Below are 5,601 nucleotides of genomic sequence, written 5' to 3' on the forward strand. Positions count from 1 at the left end.
AGAGAGTTGGCCAAATTGTTGTCATTCACTTTGACAAAGACAGCAAAACGCTGTGGAGCAGGAGGAGGATTATCAAAATAAATGAAAGCCCTCACACGTCCTTTGTTTTGGGTTTTTTTGGGGGTTGGATTTTTTCCCTCCCCGTTGCCACTCGCCTGCCTTTATGCCAGAGTTGTAAAAATGGGGATACGTTCCTCAGCAGTGTAACTTAAGAGTCAGCACAGGGCAGCAGGGAACGACACAAGGGCTTGTGCAATTTGTGTGCTGTTTGCCTGAAACGTTTTGGTTTCTAAATATAAATTAAATTCTTTGTGGATTTTTGGGGGGTTTGCTTTGGTTTTTTTTTAGCCTAAGGCTGCCTGTGTTTTGGCAATAACCAACTGTCATTGCAAAAGAACGGGTGGTGTTTCTGTTGCTTGGATTTGATTTTATTTGATTATTTATTCTGTTATTTTTCACAGTCAGCAGCATTTCTTTCAGCTCTCCTCTTGCTCTCGTGCCTGGCCCTGTGGAATACGCCCGGTTCAGCAATCAGTGTTGCCCCATGGCCAGGGCTGCTAGAAACAGCTCTGCTCCTGCTACAGCAACTGCAGCTTTTTGCCCCCCTGAGCAAAATCAGCCGAATTATCTTCACCAAAAATATTTCCTTTAGGAAAGGAGGTTCTGTCACTGATAAACCCAGCAGAGGTCTGTTAGCTGCTGCGAAGGAGCTTTGTGAAGAGGCGGTGTTATTTGTCAGAGCCTATCTATTTATAAAAAAAAATAAAATAAATTACAAAAACTCCCCCTTCACGTCCTGTGACTGGTGCGCACGGGAGGACGCCCACGCTCGGTGCAGAATTGCTGCCAATCACACCCCGGCACTGCTGGAAAAGGGAGATATTTTACACCACCACAGCAGCCAGGCTGCAGCAGGGATGCTCGAAGTGCAGCTTTGGGATGAGCGCATTACACCCTGCCTGATCCGGAGTCGTCCACCCCGCATCCTTCACATCTCATCCTGTAAGAGCAATCATTGACCCTTTATTGGTCTTTACACTCAGGTAATGACTACCTGGGGCACAAAGCACCCCAGGGGCTGCTTTAGGCCCTTCACCCCCAGGTACCAGTCCCTAATTGATCAGTAAAACCTCCCACCGAGTCACTTACGCATCGCGTTTTTCTCTGTAACAATGAGGTTTGGTCCACACAAATACCTGTGGGCACCACCTCACCCCTCGCTTTTCTCCCTGAAGGAGGAGGTCTAAATTCCTGCTACTAAGGATTTTCATCAGCGGCAAATAAATCTGCCGAATTCAACTCTTTCATTTGTAACCATTGGGCTCAAACGCATAATTTAGCCAAATTATCAGCTGCCTCCATCTTCCCGGGGAACGAGTGCAAACAACGTTTTAGGAACAGACATCTAAATTTAGTAGGGTTTTGAATAATTGATAGGCTGGTGTGACAGAAGATAGAAACTTATGTTTCTAATCATCCCAAAGCATTTCTCCTTCCTCCCACCGCCCAAAATGAAGCCGCTTTTTTTTGCAGTTAAATATAGGGAAGATGTCCACTTAACAAGTATAAAATTGTGATAGCGTTAAGAGGTTATCCGTGGTAATAAAAAGCAGGGAACATGCCTGAGAATTTGATCTGTAAGGCAGATAATTTTTAAAGATGGAACTTGCCCTTGCTTTGTCTAGGGAGAGGCATGTTAGTGATCCCAGAAGGGGAGGGTAAAAAATATAACACACATTTCCAACTGAAGATATTTAAAATGTGTAATGTATTTCGGCATGTTACTGTAAGCTGATGTTTGATTTTTTTTTTTCATATAAAGCTTAAATTAAGCATCCCAGATATGGTTGTGAATCTCCTGCTCCTAGCTGCATCAAAAAACAAAATACATTTTAAATGGCTGTATTACCAATATCCTCATAGTCTTTAACATACAAGCATAATCATCTTCCCTCTATTTTCTCTCTCCATTCCTAAACACAGTCCCAGCATCAAAAAGCCCACCTTTACATTTCAAGCTCATTTGAAATGTAAACTTTTAGCAAATAACCGATGGCTTATGGAGCTACATCGCTGCTGTGGCTGGCAGCAAATTCCTTTTTCTCCCTCCCCTCAGCAAAAGGGGTTTGAAATACCCATCAGTGTCAAAAGAAACTGCGCAGATCACTGCTGCTCTAAATAAGGCAGAGCAGTGTTAAGAAAAAAAACTCCCCCCCCAAAAGAAAACCAAAAAAAAAAATCACTCAATAGATTAAAATGACATTTCTGTCCCATGTCAGTCCAAATGACAAAGTGTCATGTTTTGCATCATTTCAGAAAGATATTCTTCAAACCAATTCAGCGTATAAATAGGCAACAGGCTTTTGTTTGAAACATTTCAGATCAAAAGTTAAGGGAAGAACAATTTATATTGCTTATTAAAATCCCTGTTATTGTAGAGATACATTTTGTGGTTACTAATTATAAATTAAAGCAAAGGAACAGAGCCACGGTTTCTCACCACTGCAGATAGAAAAAGGCAATTTCCAGCTTTTTTTGTTTTGTTTTTTTTTTCCCTCAAAGTTGCTTTTAAATGTGTTTGCTGAATAAACAGGATTAACTGTATTTAAAACAAGAGATAAAGAACAGCTTTTTATTACACTGAACAGTCTGCAGGGTTTCCAGATCCTCTGAATGCACTTCATGCCTAGAACATAATGTTCATATTTTACCTTTTTAATGACACCGTATAGAACAAGCAAAATATTTTTGTAATAATACAAATATGGAATCGATGGGGAATGGTGAAAAAAGAGCATTTTTACCATTTTTGCTCCTGGCCAAATGCCGGAGTGGTGGGTTTTTTTGTTTTTTGTTTTTTTTTTAACTTTCTTTCTTTTTGCTTTTTGCTTTTGTCTTTGTCTTTGTTTTTGTTTTTGTTTGCAGTTTTGCAGCAGGATGAGAAAGCAGGGAGGAAAGTATTCCTGCTGCTGAAGGGGCTTTCCCTTTTCCTCTGGCTGCAAAAACTCACCGGGTGCTGTTAAAACAAAACTAATGGCGAGAGCGCGATCTGGAGAGCCAGCCTGCTATCAGCTGCATTTCAATGGAGGCTTTCTCAAAAAATAGGTACAAAGAAAAGAATTTAGACAAATTTGCCTCTTAACCTTTAAAGATTTCCTGCCTATTTCAGTATGTCCTTTATTACATTAATTTTTTATTTAAATTACACCATTAACTGGATATGAATTTATCAAGAATACATATATTGATTTATAAAACAGTATCATTAATTATTATAATAGCTAGATGTAGCTGATATTACAAAGCCATTTAAAGGTTTTTAATATAACTTGGACATACATAGATAGATAGACATTATGGACAAGACTACAATTTAAACTGGCTACCAGCAGTTAATGAAATCCTTGATTTATCTTCTCATTTAGAGATTGATTATGTTGTTGCTTTGTAAAACTATTTATTTTATGCCATTTTTCAAAGGATGTCTCAATAAAAGTAAAAGATAAATAAAACATCCAGCCAAGTCTCAAAGCATATTTGGTTTTATATTTTCTTTTTTAATGCTGCAGCTGTTAATGTATTACTAGTTTGGAGAGTTGTCACCTTTACAGTGAATTGGCTTTCTTGAGAGTAGCTATGTTTGCACATGCACAATTTTCTATGTTTGGATTAAAAAAAAAAAAAAAAAAAAGAAGAAGAAGAAGGAAAAAAAAAAAAAAAAAAAGAGGATGTCTTCCCCACAACATTGTGCTTATTTCCTAAACCAAAACCCAGCAAAATGCCTTTCTGGCATAGATTTCTTAGGCAGAGTTTTTGTTTAAGCTCTGGAAAAATGGGACTTACCCTAGTGCTGCAAAGCAGTCAGTCATGGAGAACATTTTGATTTAAAATGCAATCTGAAGAGAAGAAAAAAAGAGAAGATAAAAAAAAAAAAAAAAAAAGGAATGATATAAACAAACAGTACACCACTTTCAAGTTCTTCCTAAAATGTTCCTAGCTTAACTAATACATTGGAAGTTTAAATCTTTACACATTATTCTTGAGGGGCTATGTCTCTTGACTCTTTATTTATATCACTTATTCTTGTCTGGCAACATATGTTACCGATTTATTATAGTATTTTTTTACTGTTAGCCAGACAAATGTAAGGGCTAGCTGAGGAAGGGTAGTTGCATCTGATGAGTTTAGCAATTGCAGGGCATCCTTTAGGGGTAGCCAATGGGCTCTTTTGAAGCTATAATACTCACCATTAACCATTTTCATGCTGACATATTTTTATTCTCAAAGTTGGGGCTTTCTCTCATATCAGCTTCTTTCATATTCAATGGCTTCAAAGGCAAATCGAGAAGTGTGGCTGAGCGGCTCTTCAAGCCAAGGTTTTTGTAGATGTCTCAAACCACCCTCTTATATCTTGGCATCTAACTCTGCATGGCATGCCCCCCACAACTGAACAAAGAAAAATACACACAGAAAATAATACTTTAAAAAAAAATCTAATTCTATAATCCATGACAAATGCAAGCAAATCCTAAGCACAGGCGGTCAGATTTCTCAGGGCCATTACTGACACCAAAAGGTAACAGAGAGGAAGACTTTTCTCACCAAAGCAATCTCCTCCAAATTCCTATTTTAAGAGGATGCAGCAGCATCAGAGGGAGAAGTTGCAAGGACAGGTGGTGAGGTGCATGTCACATTTTGCACATGGTGTTTTTAGGTCACCTATTCTGGAGCAAGATCTTGAACTCTCCCCACCTTTTCCTTCCTACTCATTCTCTGTCCTATCTCCTTGTTCAATGGCAACTTCTTCCTCCAGCTCCTCTGAAAACTGTACCCCTGTGTCTTGTTTCACTCTTAGAGCCCCATCTTGAGCTTCTGGGAGCCAAAAGGTTTGTACAAACTGAGGGGACATAATTCCTAATATCTCCCACAATTTCCAGCCCTTTGGTGCCAGACCGGACAATTGCACCTGCCAAATCCTACTGCGTATGAGACACCCAGTGTGGGATGCTCATGAGCCCTCCTCCCCAGAGATCACTGAGTAGATGGTAGGGCACACTCTGAAATTTTAGCTCCTTAGAATTCAGTCAGAATTTTAGGATTTCTTAGCCCCAAAAAGTCGGGTTTATTCTCCCTTGCATCGTCAGGGAATGTGGGAAGAGGTTGTGTAAAGCTAACGTGAGACCACAGGACCTGAGGAGGGATGATCTGCGGGGAAAAAAGGTACAGTGAGCAGCATTTTGGGTGGGAAATGAGGTGTTCCAGGTGGAATAAATGCAGAAATTGCAATTAAATTCGTTGGGCTCCCTTGAAGGAGATCAGGACATGTCCCCTGATAGCACTAGGGAGTCCTTGACAAATGCCACACAAAATAGTTTTAGCTGGGAGGACAGCATATGCTCCTATGGGTTTTGGGTTTTTTTTTTTTTTTTTTTTACTTATTGACAGTACAGTTGTTGTGGGCTAATTTTTTTGATTTTTAAGTTTTTTTTTAATTTTTCTTTTTTTTAAATTATCAAATTTCCCTCTATTGTAGGGCGTTTTGAGGACTTTCTAACTTCGGTCTGAGTTCAGCAGTATGCACAAAACTTGCAAGGAAATAAA

General features: G+C 39.2%; 2 long non-coding RNA genes across 4 annotated transcripts in view; one reads left to right on the forward strand and one right to left on the reverse strand.

Moving 5' to 3' along the window:
- LOC137471803 (uncharacterized) overlaps window positions 1-3,534 on the forward strand; it is an 8,901-nt gene extending 5,367 nt beyond the window's left edge. Inside the window, exon 2 of the long non-coding RNA XR_010997859.1 lies at window positions 2,926-3,534. This is a non-coding gene — a long non-coding RNA (uncharacterized lncRNA). The remainder of the gene's footprint in view (window positions 1-2,925) is intronic.
- The window catches only part of LOC137471802 (uncharacterized), a 10,739-nt gene extending 5,457 nt beyond the window's left edge, over window positions 1-5,282 (reverse strand). The window contains exons 1-2 of one of the 3 annotated variants that reach the window (XR_010997858.1): window positions 4,248-5,282; window positions 3,844-3,896 (exon numbers count right to left, since the gene is read on the reverse strand). This is a non-coding gene — a long non-coding RNA (uncharacterized lncRNA). Of the gene's footprint in view, window positions 570-3,843; window positions 3,897-4,247 lie in introns of those variants that run through there. The other 2 variants (XR_010997856.1, XR_010997857.1) reach the window with 2 other exon arrangements.
- Window positions 5,283-5,601: the final 319 nt, after the last annotated feature.

Source organism: Anomalospiza imberbis, chromosome 3, assembly GCF_031753505.1.
Source record: "Anomalospiza imberbis isolate Cuckoo-Finch-1a 21T00152 chromosome 3, ASM3175350v1, whole genome shotgun sequence".
In the NCBI taxonomy this organism is placed as follows: domain Eukaryota; kingdom Metazoa; phylum Chordata; class Aves; order Passeriformes; family Viduidae; genus Anomalospiza; species Anomalospiza imberbis.